The 16,996-nt window shown below is 40.1% G+C and overlaps 1 long non-coding RNA gene across 1 annotated transcript; it reads left to right on the top strand.

Annotated features, from left to right (window-relative positions):
* The first annotated feature begins 1,437 nt into the window (after positions 1 to 1,437).
* Positions 1,438 to 15,273, top strand: LOC144285300 (uncharacterized). The gene is made up of 3 exons (XR_013353611.1): positions 1,438 to 1,578; positions 4,293 to 4,437; positions 13,233 to 15,273. It is a non-coding gene; the product is annotated as an uncharacterized LOC144285300 (long non-coding RNA).
* The last annotated feature ends 1,723 nt before the right edge of the window (positions 15,274 to 16,996 follow it).

Consider the following 16,996-nt stretch of genomic DNA (forward strand, 5'->3'; position numbering starts at 1 on the left):
TTACCATATCTACTACTGCTCTTCTAATATAAGCTGCTATCATTTCTGAGCTGGGCTACCCATCTCAGAGGGTTGCTTGGAGGATTAAATGTATCTTAATACATGCAAAACACTTGGACAGTGTTTGGTATATTGTATGTCCTCAGAAAATGCTAGCTGTCATCATCAGTAGTCATAGCAGTAGCTGCAGTACTAGATACTATAAGGAACATAAGTAAATTCATTGTCATAGACTCTGAGGAATAAATGCATCTATTTGATTTTATAACAAAGATATTTCCATGTAAATCAGCATTTTAAAAAGCGTTTGAAAAGTAAAGGACTTTATGGGAAAACTGAAAAGCTCATACATTATTAGTAGGAATATTGGTGTGACCCCTTTGGAAAGGAGTTTGGAGAACAGTTCCTCAAAGGATTAAACACAGAGTTACTATATGACCTAGCAAGTCCATTCCTAGGTATTTATCCAAGAGAAATGAAAACATATAGTCTCATAAAAATGTTTGTATGAATGTTCACTGTAGCATTGTTCATGATAGCCAATAAGGGTCAGTAATCCAAATGTCCAGCAATTGATAGATACAAATAATGTGATATATCCATACAATGAAATGTTATTCAAGAATAAGAGTAATGACACATGCAATAGCATGAATGAACCCTGAAAACACTATGCCAAATCAAAAAATCCAGTTATGAAAGACCACACTTTGTATGATCCCATTTATAGGAAATATGGCAAATAGGCAAATCTCTAGAGATAGAAAGTGGGTTACCAGGTTGCCAGAGCTGGGGAATTGGGGCAAATGGGAAGTGACTGCCAATGGATACAGGGTTTCTTTGGGGGCGATAAAATGTTTTAAAATTGATTGTGGTGATGATTGTATAACTTTGTGAATATACTAAAAGCAACTGGATATTACACTTTAAATGGGTGAATCGTACTGTATGTGAAATATATCTCAAAACAAGAAAAAAACTAAAGGCCTACACGATGAAGGGAGAATCTGAGAAAACTGCTGTTCTGGGACATCATTTTTCTTGGGGCCATTCCTTTTCCAATTCCCATTTTGGTTATCTCTGGTGTGACTGAAGAACAGAGAGTCTTTCTAATTTGTTAAAAGTAAATTACCATTTAAAATCTTCTCTAGGCAAACTTAGCAAAATCTTCTCTAGAAGATAACTAGATTTTGCAAATGCCTTGGGTAGCATTTCTCTGGCCTGTTCCTTTGAAGGGAAAACTTGAGGTCATACATCTTAAGTATTTTTGTAGTCTGCTAATGATTCCTGAGAGCTCATAATCTGCCTCTTTCTTTCTCCTCTATTAGATAAGAATAGTCCCATAATGATGTAACTAAAATCAGGCACCCCTTGTGATGTTACTGAAAGAAAGCCAATCACTCCATTCCTTATGATCATATCCATTCATTTAAAACCCAACAAGTAAAAATTGGGAGCAAAACTGAGTAGTGCCAGGCCCTCCTGAAGGCCTAGGGGACACAGTGGTAAATAAGATAGAAAAAAATCCTGTTCTTATGGAGTTTACAAATCGAGGAAAGGTGATGAAAATAAGACAAGGTAAGGTGATATTTTAGATAGTGGTCAAGATGAGCCCATTGGAGGACTTGAAAAATGTTTTCTTTGAAGTAGAACATATATTAAAGAAAATGGATGAATTTTCACAAAATAGGCACATCTGTATCACTAGCATTCAGATCAAGGAATAGAATATGACGAGCATCCTAAAAGCTATCTTCATGCTCCCTCCCAACAATACGTTGTATTAATTTAAAATATACACCATGTCTTATTTTAGGTTGTGAATCCCTTGAGTACAAAAAAGTATGTCTTTTTTACATTAATTCAATAGATGTTAAATAAGGACCCAATATGTATTGGGTAATGAATACTATAAAGAATAAAACATTATTCCTGAATTCGAAATACTTACAATATCATTATTATATATACCCTCCACAATATAGTATATATATCCTCCCAAACAACATGTATTATATGGCCGTATATTACATATATATAACAATAAATGGAATCTAATGTTCAGCACAGATACATATATAATCAATGAGACTGAAAAAAGAAGAGTGGTCAGTTCTACCAGGGAAGGGGACTGAGCAATGTCAAGAAAGGCTTCAGAGAGGAGATGATGTTTGAACAGAGTTTTGAGAGATTTCCATTCCTCACAGGCCTAGTGTTCTCTGAACAAAGTAGTTAGTGAGTTAATATGTATTTGGGAAACTGAACTTTCCATCTTGGCCTTGAAAACGCAACAGGGTGGTTAGCAGAAAAGATGGTAGAGAGTCAGACTGTGTACTTCCGACTCCTGCCTTCCCTTCCAGGGGCCCAAGACCATTCAGATTTTCAAAAAAATTATCCTTTCCTTTCTTAGGCTGGAACACTTAACTTCCCAGATACTAAATCTTTAAGTATTAATACTGAGTCCTTTCACTATAAAAGGGACCAAACCAAAGGAGGATTGTATGTGAGTTAGGTTGGGATGAGCCTTCAGATGATCCTTTGCTATTATTTTTCAAAGAAATTTTATTTTAAAATTATATAAGAAATAAGCTTTTTCAAACTCAATGCCTCCCTAGTGGTTAAAATCAATTTATTTGGCTATCTATTTTATTGGATATTTAAAATCCTTTGATTCATATATATGGATCATTAAAAATATATAATTTTGTTCTGTGAGAGTGCAACTTGCTTTTTCTTATTCTTTGTTTTAGAGAACTTGGTGTATCAGTCACTTTAACTTCTGCTTCCCATTCACTCTTAGGGATAACATGCTCAAATCCTTGAGATTGTCCATTGTTTATAGAAGTGCTGCAGCAGACATCCTTGTCTGTGGCTCTTTGTACATATATGCATGCTAGTGGCCCTCTAAGGTAATAACAGGACAGGAATTGCTGAGTCAAAGAGCACAATGTTTTAAATTTTAATAAAGCTGTATCCATTTTCTATTGTTGCTGTAACAAATTAGGGGAACTTGCACTCCAAAATAACACAAACTTACTAAGAGTTCTGTAAGTTCTAAGTCTGTGGGTCTCACAGGGGACAAATCAAGGTGTTGCTAGGACTGCATTCCTTTCTGGGGGCTCTGGGCTAAAAAATCTGTTTCCTTACCTTTTCCAGTTTCTAGAGGCTGCTGCACCCCTTGGCTCATGTCTGCCTTCCTCCAGCTCTAAAGCTCTTCCTTCTCTCATCACTCTGATGTTGCTGATGCAGTCCTTTTTCCACCTCTGACTCTGACTCTTCTGCCTTTCTCTTCACATCTTTTAGAGACTCTTGAGATTACATTGGCTCCACCTGGATAATCTAGGAAATTCTCCCAATATTAAAAACAGCTGATTGGTGACCTTAACTCCATCTGTGACCTTAATTTCCTCCTTGCCATGTAACCTAACATACTCACAGGTTCTGGGGATCAGAGCATGGGCATCTTTAGAGAGGGGGCATAATTTTGCCAAAAGCCATTCAAATTGCCTTCCAAATGTGTTATTAACTCCCCCAACCCCTCGTGCAGTGTAAGAGAGTGCCACTTTCCTTACACTTTCACCAATACTTGGTGTTACTGTGCTTTAAATTTTTTGCCAATCTGTAGATGACAATGAACCACTGCTAGCCCACGGTAGGCACTCAAACTTTTTGACTGAATAAATGAATGAATGCTATTGTAAGTCGTCTCTCCCCTTTTACTAGCCAAGCTGAGCATCTTCTCACATGTATTGTGGCCACTTGTACTTCCTTTTCTGTAAATTACCTGGTCTTCACTCTTGCCCATTTTTCCTGGGAGGTGTTATTAATATGCAGGAGTTCTTAATTTGATTTTTTTTATGATAGTCACACAGAGAGAGAGAGAGAGAGAGAGAGAGAGGCAGAGACACAGGCAGGGGGAGAAGCAGGCTCCATGCACCGGGAGCCCGACGTGGGATTCGATCCCGGGTCTCCAGGATCGCGCCCTGGGCCAAAGGCAGGCGCTAAACCGCTGCGCCACCCAGGGATCCCAATTTGGTTGTTTTTTTAAAAAAATATTTTATTTATTTATTCATGAGAGACACAGAAAGAGAGAGGCAGAGACACAGGCAGAGGGAGAAGCAGGTTCCATGCAGGAAGCCCGATGTGGGACTTGATCCCGGGACTCCAGGATCACGCCCTGGGCTGAAGGTAGATGTTCGACTGCTGAGCCACCCAGGTGTCCCAAATTTGGCTGTTTTTTTTAAAGTCATAATCCAAAATCAGAAAGAAAAAAATAAAATATGTTTCCACAGACTGATTCCTCATTATAGTTTTCTCTGTTGAACTAAAATGCGGAGAATAAAGCAGAAAGTATGAATATGGAGGACACATGAACTTGCAGTTGAAGATGCAGTTCCTGGGTTCAACTCTGTTGCTTGGACAGCTATGTCATCTTAGGTAAGGTCTCTCTCTCTTTTTTTTTTTTTTTTTTTTTTTCAGGATCTGATTCTCATCCATATAAAGAAATTTTTGTACTAAAAAGCCTCTAAGACCCCATCCTGCTCTGATAGCCAATTATTCCGCAATTAGGAAATAATTCATCATTTCTCTAGTTTAACTGGATCCTGCTCTACAAAGGGTCAATGAGCTACCTACCACATTCTTCCCAGGTCTGTATCCATTTGACCAGCTTAGATACCACCTAGTCACTACTCAGGGATTCTGTTCTACCTCGAGGGTACATGACTGTCTCTCTTTAACTTATGATGACAATAACAGTTGGCATGCATTCTTTGATTCATATATATGGATCATTAAAAATATATAATTTTGCAGGGCCTAGCATTTATCTTCTAGGCACTATGCCAAAGAGTAAATGTGCACTGTCTCATTAGGGTTCCTATTTGACCAAGGAGAATGTTGAGACATATGGAGGTTGTGTAATTCATCCTTTGTCCCCCAATACACACACGCATGCACTTGAAGCTTGTGCAGCCTGGCTCCCCAGGCTGATTTCTAAATAGTATAGGCCAACCTGAAGAGAGCCCTTTCTATGCTTCTATCTTGCTCTCCTTTCACATAATTAGCTCTGCTCATTAAAGAAGTCAACTTGGGGCTCTTTTTTCACTGTGTATGCAAAACTTAAATTTCCTCATTTTCTTGTATTTTGAGGGCTTGACACAAGTTCTCACTTGTGTATTGGCTTAGGCTGAAGATTCATTATGCAAAATGCCTAAAGATAAGGTTAAGGCCACCTTACTTCCAACCACTCAAAAATGCAAATTACATCAACCATGGCATATAATTTTCTACCCACAACATTGGCAAAAATGAAATGATGGGTAACATCCAGTGATGGTGAAGGTACATTGAAAAGGGTACCATCATACATGCCATCCCTGAGTGTAAACTAGCACAGTACTTTTCCGAGGACTATGTCACAGTGGCTTGAATAGTATCAAAGTTTCAACTGCACATACAACTTAGGTCCATTAATTTCTCTTTGGGGCAATCATCCTAAAGAAATATCAGAATGCCATATACATACACACACATATATATGTTATACACACATATTTGTATATTTGGTGTATACAGCTGGTACAGGTCTGTCACAGTACAGAAATGGAACAATCTAAATTCTAGCAGTAAGAGAAAAATGAAATAAACTATTGTAACTATAGAATGGAATGCCATGCAATAGCTTAAAAGAATTAGGTATATCCATACACACCAGCTCCCCAACATATTCTTAAGTGAAAAAAGGCTAGCTGTAGACTAAAATGTACAGTGTGAATCTATTTACAAGTTTAAAATAATACAATGCCATCATGTGCATTTATTTTGTATATATAATCCATATCCTGTGTATGTATTCCTGTACATTTTAGAAAAAAGTTATCTGCAGGATATACACCATTAATGGTGGTTGTTGCCGGAAAGGGAGGGAATGGATTTGGCTTGGGGGTATGAATTAAAAAGAGAATTTCACTTTTGTGAACATTTGTTCTGCTTGGCTATTTTACAATCATGTATTACTTGAGTAATTAAAAAAAATTAAAATGGGAGCAAAAAGAAAGGACCAGAGGCTGTAGAAAATTGATTTTTGTAGAAACCAGACTAGCTCCTCATATTAATGATTCATATAAACAGTAAATCAGATCAAAGTAACAACCACAGCTAAACTTCTGTCTTCACCATTCTGGAGGGAGGCCACCTTTTAGGAAGTCAGCTCCCCCAGGAAGGAGCTTACAGTGTTCTTTAGCCCACGAAGGAGCTCTAGAATTATACAATGCGTAACTCTTCCTGGCTTAGTAAAAATTACTCCTTGCTGTGATAAAAGACACTAGCCTGCACTGTAATAACGATTGCTCTAAATGTCTGTATAATTCATATGACACTATAACCATTTTTTGTCAACAAAACCCTGCATGAACAAATTTAATCTACGAGGCAAAGATGATTTCATCTGTAGTTTGCCGCTTGAAGGTTTTGCCATACATTTAAGTCAAAATATATGGCCCACAACACCATACCCTTGATTCAGGCCACAGACTCCCCTCCAATTACCACGTTTATCCTTAGTTCACAGTGGCCTTGCGATGGAGCAGCAACCATTCTGCTTATAATGATTTCAAGTGCTCTTCAGATTTAATGGAATAAACTAGATGAATTATGTCACCAGGGTTTTGCCATCTTTTAAGCCTCACAGGCTTGCTATCACCATACCCAGAGCAGAACCAAAAGGTATTTCTCTATTTGTTAGAGGTGGCTGATTCCTCGTTTTCCTCCTCATCTATTTTTGTTTGCTTGTCTGTTTTGTTTCTCCTCCTGTATATAACTGTATCGAGGGATTTGTTCCTAATAATCCAGCTTTCCAACAACAAATCTTTTTGTCAATGATGAGGAGTTGGGGTTTAAATATTTACTTGTATTACTTTAAGGTATGTCACGCCTGGCCTCAGCAAAAAGTAATATGATCATATTTCAAAGCAAGGAGACTCACAGGTGCACAGGGAGGCTGTGAGCCGCAACTGAGTGGCGATTGAGGGGGTCTGATGGATACATGCCTAGCAGAGACTCAGAAGAGAAGCACACCAGCTTCTTCATAGACCAGGGTCCACTTAACCAGAAAGAAACCACTGTGGGGTGGAGAACATGGGGTGGGAATAAGCAACTAACCAGGAGTGCAGAGATTTGGATTCCCTCCAAGTCAAAGGAAGAAAGAAAATGGATTCCCATTCAAGTTCAAAAGGCCAGCAGCCAGGCTGCCAAGGGGTAGGGGGAGTGGGCCCAGAAGAATGAAACCAAGAGCTAACCCAAATCCTGAGGAAGAAGGATAGACTTACCACTAACAGCTCAGGGGTGGCCAGTTGGCACCCCAAGGCCTCCAGGCTATTCCCCCGAGCTCCAGATTGAGGCTGCCCAGCTCTGTTTAGACTCTTCACCATGGTTCCCAACCAGGAACTGGAAGCTTTGTGCTTCCTCGGCAAACACAGCCTGGCTGTGGCAGGCCAGAATGAGGCACCCAGTCACTATGTGTGCAGGTGGTATACTTTCTGCTGGGACTCACCTGACAAGAGGTGAGGAATCTGACATTTTAGGCTGAGATTTCTTTCCCTTTGCCTTTCCTGGGGAATGTGTTGGGGCCAGTACTTTGTTGCCTGCATCATGGTTTGAAGGAAAGAGTTCAAAGCAAATATCAGCAAACCCAGATTTTAGCCTTGGCATTCATTCATTCATTCAACATGTATTTATTAAGTGCCTATGATTCACCAGGGCCTCAGGCCCTGGGATTGTAAGGTGAGAAAGAGAGAAAGTCATGACTGAATTTGCAACCCAGTAGTGGAGACAGACATTAATCAACCAGTTCCACAAATAAATATGTAATCACATATTGTGATGTGTGATGAAGGAAAGACCACAGGGCTATAAGCATTTATTAGAATGTGGGCAGAGGAAGGAATACCTAGTTTGAGAAGCCAGAAAGCATTCCCTGTAAATTGAAAACGTTAGTAATAATTAACCAGATGAATGGGAAAGGAACGTTTTAGACAGAAGGGATAGCATGTGCAAAGATCCTGGGGTAGGAAAGGTGGTATGGGATGTTTAGGGAAGAAGGCACAAGTGATCAGAACATGAGGGTAAGAGGCAGACTAGATTAATAGGAGGTTGGAGTGGCAGGCAGGGGTCAGCCTTTCTTTCTTTTCTTTCTTTTTTCTTTTTTTTTTTAAGTAACAGAAAACTTCAATTGGCCAACAGTATTGTTAATAAGAGCATTCCATGAAAACAAGCACCACAAACTAACATCTACTGGTCCTTAGATAAAGGAAATTTCAAACAGGTGAGGAGGCAATTTTGTACTCCTATAATGGGGCTGTTAATGGAGCCATGTCAGCTCACGACTGTCTAATCTCCTCACGGTAGCCAGCTGCATACTTGTCTTCCAATGTTAACAGCCTTCAAGTAGTGAACACTTCTTATCCGTCAGGCACTGTACGTAGCACCTTACACATATTATTTCATTTAATCCTTTCAACAACGCTGTGGGTTGTTAAATAGCACTGTTCACAGATATTCCAGGTCTCTCCCTTAATAGGGACAGGACTAACATGATAGGACCGTACCTCCTACTTCCTTGAAGTTAGGTATGGCCTTATGATGAGTTTTAGTCAATAAAACATGAGGGAAACTGAGTTATGTTATTTTTATATAGAAGCATTTAATTGCTGGTGTCCTTATTCAAAGTTTCCTTTTTTTCTGATTATGAAAACATGTGTCTATGATCAGTGATTCTCCCAACTGGGAGTAATTTTGCCTCTTAGGTGACATATGGTAATGTCTGCAGATAGTTTTGGCTGTTACAGTGCGGGAGGGTATTTTGTTTTTGGTGGTTTGGGTTTGTTTGTTTTTAAACAGAGAGGGGTGTTTATTGTCTCCGAGGGCTCAGAGGGAAAGAGCTGAGGGAGAGTTGCAAAACTACTTCCCCTATGCCCAAGGACACACACACACACACACACACACACATACTCTCCTCCTGGGCCATGGCTCTGTGGGATACCCACAGAAGGGCAAAGAGGCTTACACTGACCTAAAGCTTCTCAGGGAGGGACACAAAAGTGATGACATGATTCTCGGACATGTCATGTAACATGTAACATTGCTGAGGGCATCTAGTTAATAAAGACCAGGGATGCTGCTAAGTACCCTACACTACTCTGGACAGCCCCCTCACAACAATGAATTACCCATTCCCAAATGTCAAAGTGCCAAAGTGGAGAAATCCCGGTTTAGAACGGAGTCTCAGCCTGTGTCTCTGAGTCAAAGACAATGATTAATGAGCAAATCTCCTCTGCGGGTGACACCGAACATAAGCTTGATGGAAAACAAAACTTTGTTGTATTGAGCCACTGATAAATGCAAGACGCTTAATATTCCAGCGTAAGCTCCTAATTCCAGCACCCTGCCTACTACAGTGGTAGATACAATGATTACTTCCATTTAATAAATCAGGAATCTGAAACTCAGAGATGCCAAATAAGTTGCCTGATACCACATAGCTATGCAGAACTGGGAATTTTACCCCAAACATCTGGACACTAAAACCTATATCTTAACCACTCTGTTAATGGCTAACCAAATATTAGTCATTAAGGATCCTGTTCACAGACCCCAGGGTTTGAAAATGGGACCATGACCAAGAGCCACTGAACCCGCCCACGGGAAGAAGGTGGCCTACAAAATTGCTCCTATTTGTCTGATAGCTGTTTGTTGAGGTAATTCAGAAAGATGTTGAGAAACAGGTTTAACTTATAGAGGAAGATAGTATCTCAAATTTTAATATTTTGCTTTTGTTCCTCATACTTCCTTGTACATACAGGAACATTTTTTTCCTAGTCAATTTTGGTACCCTAGGGTTTCTCAGTACTTCCAGAAAAATTAGGATTCTTAGACCACTATCCATTTTCCAGGACTCTAGAGTTTGGGCTCAAGTGCCAGTTCTGTCCCATACCAGCTGTATTATTAAGTTACTTAATTTCTTCATGGCTCAGTTTCCTCATTTGTTAAATTAGATGGAGTAGTAATAGTACTACTCTCAGGGTTGTCAGAGCAATCAAACTATCTAATATTTGCAGTGGTTGGCATATAGTAAGTGTGACTTTAGCATTTATTAAACAAATGAAATTTGAGGCAGAGAAATGGAAGGAGAAAAGAAAAGTTAAAGGAAGAGAAGTCCTAATTGTCATTTAGGACAACACAGTTCTAAGCATAAAATCAAAGTACTATGGGAATATATCTGCAGTCAATCTACTGGGGGTGGGTGGGTAAGTCAGAGAATGCTCTGCAAAGGAGCTACTGCTTGGGCCAGGTCTTGGGGAGAGAGTGGGAGTTACCAGGTAGACACAGTGCAAAGGGCACATTTTGGCAATGCAGAGTAATTACCCTGAGGTGACCAGCTTAGAGGTGTGACAGGAGACAACACTAGTAAGCTCTTTGGTGATCTGATAATAAAGAATTTTGATGTAGTTTCAAAGTTGCCCAATAAAAATGGAGAAAACAGAGCCCAGCACTGAAGCTGTGGAGCACTGGAACAAGCAATGAATAATCGCGCTGAGTTCACCTGGATCCCACCTTACATGATCTGCCATTGCAAAATTCATTGTTGTGATTCTTTAAAAACAAAACAACAATTAAAAAAACTGGTAGTTAGCCATTTACCTTTTTGGGGGACTATGGACAGAGAGATTTTGACAAGATCTGAAACTATCAAGCTTCAGGGGAACAAGGGGAGGGTGAAAATCCCCAGTCTCCATTTATTTCCTAAACTCTAGGCATCCTGAGTCTTCATTTAGGACTTCAAGTGACTCAGGGCTAGTCACACAAGCCCAGCCTCCCTGCTCATTGCTGCCAGCACAGCCAGTGCCCAGGCTCCCGAGTCTCTGCGGTAGCGAGCTGCCCTCTGCCAAGGCTTCTGAGGTGAGAGGAAATCAACACTTCCCAAATTTGATGCAGAAATGAGGTACTTGATCCCTGACACTGAAGAAAAGAACTTTGCCCCTGGGTTTTATTTTGGTTATTTTCTCTGGAGCAGGACCTGAGGCACAAGCAAAATCAAAGTTTCATGTGATGCTCTTGGGACAGCCCAAGAGAGAAGTGTATTTCAACTCCAAAAATCTCTCAGCTTCATCCCTCCCAGTGGATTCCTGGGAGAACGCCCAATGCTTCAGTTCCCCCACCAGACCTCCAGTGATAATCCTGGTTATACTGAGATGTAACCAACCTTTGCATTTCACAGTATATATTCTCAGGTGTCCTCTCTTGAATTTTCTATTACTTTACCCCAAAATCCAGAGAGAGGAGTTGGTAGGGCTATATGGCCTTAAAAGAAGGTTTTTGAGGAACAAGAAATATTATTCACCCTAAGTGAAGAGATGAGGAAACTGAGGAATATAAAAAACATGTTTGCCCAAAGCCCCATGATAAAATTATAATAGTTTTGGAATGAGAAATGGAGATTAAAGAGTCAACCAGCTACCCAAGATGCTAAAACAAAACAAAACAAAACAAAAAACCAATTGTTTAATTAGGTGTTATCCTTAATCTAGCAGTTAAATTGGTCCACAAGACTCCATATCACATGTAATCAGGGAAATACAAATTAAAACAACAGTGAGGTTACACTACACACCTATTACAGTGGCCAAAATCCAGAACACTGGCAACACCAAATGCTGGTGAGGATGTGGAACAATAGGAATTCTCATTTCTTGTGGGAAGGAATACAAAATGGTATAGCCGTGTTGGAAGACAGTTTGGCAGTTTCTTAGCATATGATCCAGCAATTGTGCTCCTTGGCGTTTTCCCCAAATGGGTTGAAAACTTACATCTGCACAAAACCTGCGTGTGATGTTTATAGCAGCTTTCTTTACAATTGTCAAAAGTTGGAAGCAACCGAGATGAAGGAGGTAAGTGAATGGATAAGTACCCTGGTCCATCCAGACAAGGAGATATTATTGCTAAAAAGAAATGAGCTATCAAGCCATGAGAAGACACAGAGGAATCTTAAAAGTATATTGTTAAACAAAAGAAGCCAATATGAAAGGCTACATACTGTATGATTCTAACAATATGACATTTTTAAAAAGGCAAAACTATGGAGACAATAAAAAGATAAGTGATTTCCAGGAGTTGGGGGGAAAGAAGGATAAATATGTGGGCCCAGACAACTTTTTAGGGCCGTGAAACTATTCTGTATGATATTGCAATGGGGGATCCATGTCATTATACATTTGTCAAAACCTAGAGAATGTACACCACCCAAGCGGGAACCATAATGTAAGCTATAGACCTTGGGTGATAATGATGTGTCCATGTAGATGCATCAATTGTAACAAATGCGCCACTCTGGTTCAGGATGTTGATAATGGGTAAGGCTGAGCATATGTGAGTACAGTGGGGATATGGAAAATCTCTGTATCTTCCACTCAGTATTGCTGTGAACCTAAAATTGCTCTAAAAAATAAAGTCAGCTTTTTAAAAAGGAAATAGAATAGAAAAGAAACTATTGTAATGCCTCTCACTTCATAAAGGCAAGTGTATTTTCGAAAACTGTTTCCTGTGCATATGTGTATAAAATCCGTATCTTACTATGGGTTGTAGTAGAGTTCAAATAGTAGGTTATATGATTTCTAAATGTTGGTTCAACTCTAGCCCTTTAATTTTGTTAATGAGCCAAGAGGAAGACAAAGGGGCATCCTGAGAACTAGTAGGGTTCCCAGCTGAGGATCTCAATGGCCTGTTCTGTGCACAACTCTATTTTATATTGGAGCCATCTCAAAGGATGTTTTCAACTGCAGAGTAGGTCATGAACAGCTGATCTATTTTCCCTGCCAAGAATATCCCTCCTTTCCACTCCTACCTCTATCTCCTTTGTGTACCTGGTAAATTCCCACATATCCTTGAAGACCCAGTTCAAATATCACTTTCTTTCTGTAAATTTCCCTGGGGACCTAAGTAGAAGGAGCTGCTGTTTCCTGGGTATGCCCCACAAGTTTGTGCAGACTCCTCCACTAGCTCTTCCTGTTTTATTTTAGGCAGCTATTTACACGTCTGCCTCTCTCTGGATGTGAACTCTATGCGAGAAGGAGCTGTTTGTTTCATTTCATTTCCATATCCTCAGCTTGGGACACAGGGTTTAGAACAGAGCAGACACTTGATTGTGCTGGTTGAATTAAACTAAATTCTCTTTTCAGCGCATCCTACACCTGCTGAGCCATTCAGGAAAAGAAACCACTTTCATCTCATGGAATGACCAACCCCTGTGATGGGCCTGGGCCAAGCCCTGTTGCCCATCTCTCAGTGAGCCCCTTGGCCATCCTACTGAGGACAAGCCACTGAAGGAATTCCCTCCAGCCTGCTGCATGCTGCTCGCTGGCCTTCTGCCAGCAGATACTCTCCGGGGAAGCTGCTTCCACTTTCCTACTGCCTTTGGCTTTAGCCTTTTCCAGACTTGATAACTAGACATTGACTATGTCCTGTGCCTTTGATCCTGCTCAGCTCTGTTCCTCCCCACCCTGCCAGGGATACAACCTGCAGAACTCTGGGGTGGACAACTCCATTCAAGAAGATGCAGCATGGCAAGAAGCAAGATTCTTTTTTTGGTCACTCATTACCTGAATTCCTTCACTCTCTACTTCAGTGTTGACTGACTTTACAAAGGCTACTGAAGTTGGCATTTTTGCTTATTTTACTGATGTCCATCAGATGCATGTAGTACCCAGGATCATCATCGTAGCAGCCCATCTCAAAGGGCCTACGTTGTTAATTATCAATTAGCGAAGGCTCATTTGCATATTTTGTGTACTACTTATGTAATATTTAATTATCTTTTTAAAAAATATATTTTATTTATTTATTCATGAGAGAGGCAGAGAACACAGAGAGAGGGAGAAGTAGGCTCCTTGCAAGGAGCCCGATGTGGGACTTAAGTTCCCCGGACCCAGGATCATGCTCTGAGCTGAAGTCAGATGCTCAACCACTGAGCTATCTGGGTGTCCCAATATTTAATTCTCAAACATACACTTTCCCCAGAGCTTTGATTTTTCTTCCACCTAGACCCAATTCTCTCCTTAGCACTTCCCTGCTTAGGTTATAACATTATAGCATACTGCCATTAAAACAGTGATTCCCAAATTCCGCCTGCACACCCAAATCATGCGTATACTTGAAAAGACAGATTCCTGGGAGCTCATTTCCACATGCCTAAGGATGGGCTCAGGGATTTTTATTTTTTCAAAAGCTCCCCAGGAGATCCTAATGTTTGTCCATGTTTGAGAGGTACCACTTGATATGAATCCATCAGGAAATAAGATGTTCAATATTCAAGAACTCCCCAGATGAACAGAATTTACAAATTTAAAAATCTAAACAATTTGCTGAACTATTCATCACTCCCTCCCCACATTTTCCTAAAATCTATTAAATATAAGCAAAAGGTAGAACACATAATTAGCCATTATATTTATAATGAGTGAACTCTTGGATATTAAGCCCTACACTGTAGTCTAGTGATGTGCTCATGCAAATTCATTGTTTGCCCCTTGTCTAAGTGGCCCCAGATATTTTTTTAAATATTTTATTTATTTATTCATGAGAGACAAAGTGAGAGAGAGGCAGAGACACAGGCAGAGGAAGAAGCAGGTTCCATGCATATAGCCTGAGGTGGGATTCGATCCCAGGACTCCAGGATCATGCCCTGGGCTGAAGGTGGCACTAAACCCCTGAGCCACTGGGGCTACCCAGCCCCAGATATTTGGCTTCTCTTTTCAGTGCTTTTCTTCTCAGTTTATGTTCCAGAGAGCTGATGTTAAAAGAAGTAGGATCTCCAGGTTTGGGGGGTGGAGGGTGTGTAAATATGTACAGATTATCTTCAATGATTTCTTTTTTTACACATCACTATGATGTGACTTCCACTAGAATATAGTGTTTGGTGCATTTCTTGGGTTCTGGTGATGGGCTTCCAGGAGTACACCTTGATGATGAATGCAACCTTTGCCCCAAAGGACAATAATTGGCTTATACAGCAATATAAATGGCTGACATGGGAAGAGAATCTTTTAAAACTATATTTTAATCAACATAGGGGCACTTGGGTGGCTCAGTCAGTTACGTGTCTGTCTTCGGTTCAGGTCATCATCTCAGTGTCCTGGGATTGAGCCCTGTGTCAAGTTCCTTGCTCAGTGGGGAGACTGCTTCTCCCTCTTTCACTACTCCTCCCCGTTGCTCGTGCTCTCTCTCCCATTCTCTCTCTAAAATAAATAAATAAATAAATAAATAAATAAATAAATAAATAAATAAATAAATAAAACTTTAATAAAATTATATTCTAATCGACATAGGTAATTGCTGAATGTTTGTAGTACTTCTCAAACTTGAGTATGAAAGAGCAGCCAGGTTGCTTGCTTAAAATGTGGATTTTAATAAAATAAAACAAAATGAAATGCAGATTTTACAGCCCAACTCCCAGAGATTCTGAAACATTAAACCATAGGGTAAGGGCCAAGAATCTGCATTGTAAACTAGGTTCCTAAGTATTCTAATGTGAGTGGCCAATCAACCAGTGCTATTTGAACTATTTCTGGTGAACAACCCATTTTGTTTTTGTATCCCAATGTTCTACTGACTACCTGGAGATACACAGTTCAGCACAAACTTGACTTGTTTATGTCTCATTCCATGAGAAATATCCACTGAACATATTGGAGGTTGTAGCGATGACAGTTTGCTATAAAAGTTTCTAAACACTTACTCTTGAGGCCTGGCACTCATCCATGGACTACACTTTGAGTATCACTATCATTTAGCACCAGGTAGGAAATAATTTCATTAAATTGTAAATTGTTAGAAGGTCCCTACCCCTGATAATCTTAGACTCCTAAGATTGGTTTTAGGAAAAATGAATATCTGGTTGGTTAAAGTGTAAGTTGTGAGGAGGCAAGTTTTATAGTACGCAGTCTAGCCCTAGGAGAACAGAATGGGAGAAGTCATTTGTGACACTGATTCCTTTCCTATCCCGTGAAGGAGTAGATAGGAAGGGATTGTTATGAGAACACAGTGGTACATAGCCCCCTCTGAAGAGTTCTGTGTTCTTAATCCAGAAAGACCTAGGTAGGATCCAAATCATGGCTGGATTTGGAGAAGCCTCAACTGACAGATTGGCCAAATCCTAAATTTTGGAAATTGGGATGGACTGGGAGTGAAACTAGATGGAACTAGAAAGCTGGGCTTGGTGAAGGGAAAAGATACTAACTCTTGGTTACTCTATTGCCTCCTAGATCTCCTCTCTCACTAGGTGACTGCAAAAATATTTGAATTAGCTTTACAAGTAGAAATGTCAAGAGCTATCATTACAGCAACTATTTACTATGACTTAGTTAACATACTATAAAATAATTATCACGTGGTTCACTAGATGTATGCCGCACTAACTTTGCCACACTAAGTTATCCCTCTGTGCTATAGTCTGTTCATGTAATATAACTGTCCACAACCTGAGAGGAATTATTGCCTGTAAACCCAATGTGTTTCCAGAGGTAATGCTCACTGGTTGGTTCTGAGAGATTTTTCCCACTCCATTTTATCAACTAAAATGATCACTGGAGGGGCCTCTGGGTGGCTCAGTTGGTTAAGCATCTGCCTTTGGCTCAGGTCATGATCCCAGGGTCCTGGGATCCAGTCCCATATTGGGCTCCCTGCTCCGCGGGGAGCCTGTTTCTCCCTCTCCCTCTGCCCATCCCTCATGCCTCGCTCATGTTCTCTAGCACTCTGCTCTTGCTCTCTCTCTCTCTCTCTCAAATAAATAAATCTTAAAATAAAAATGATCACCAGAAAAGCTGAATGGCACAGGCATGAACCTCAGAATCCTAGAACTCCTTGTACACTACTTCCATAATCTTGTTTTCCGTATCTGCTTAATCTCTAAATCCTATTACTACTTCCTTAATGTCTCTCGGATGTG

This window comes from Canis aureus, chromosome 16, assembly GCF_053574225.1.
Source record: "Canis aureus isolate CA01 chromosome 16, VMU_Caureus_v.1.0, whole genome shotgun sequence".
Lineage (NCBI taxonomy): Eukaryota > Metazoa > Chordata > Mammalia > Carnivora > Canidae > Canis > Canis aureus.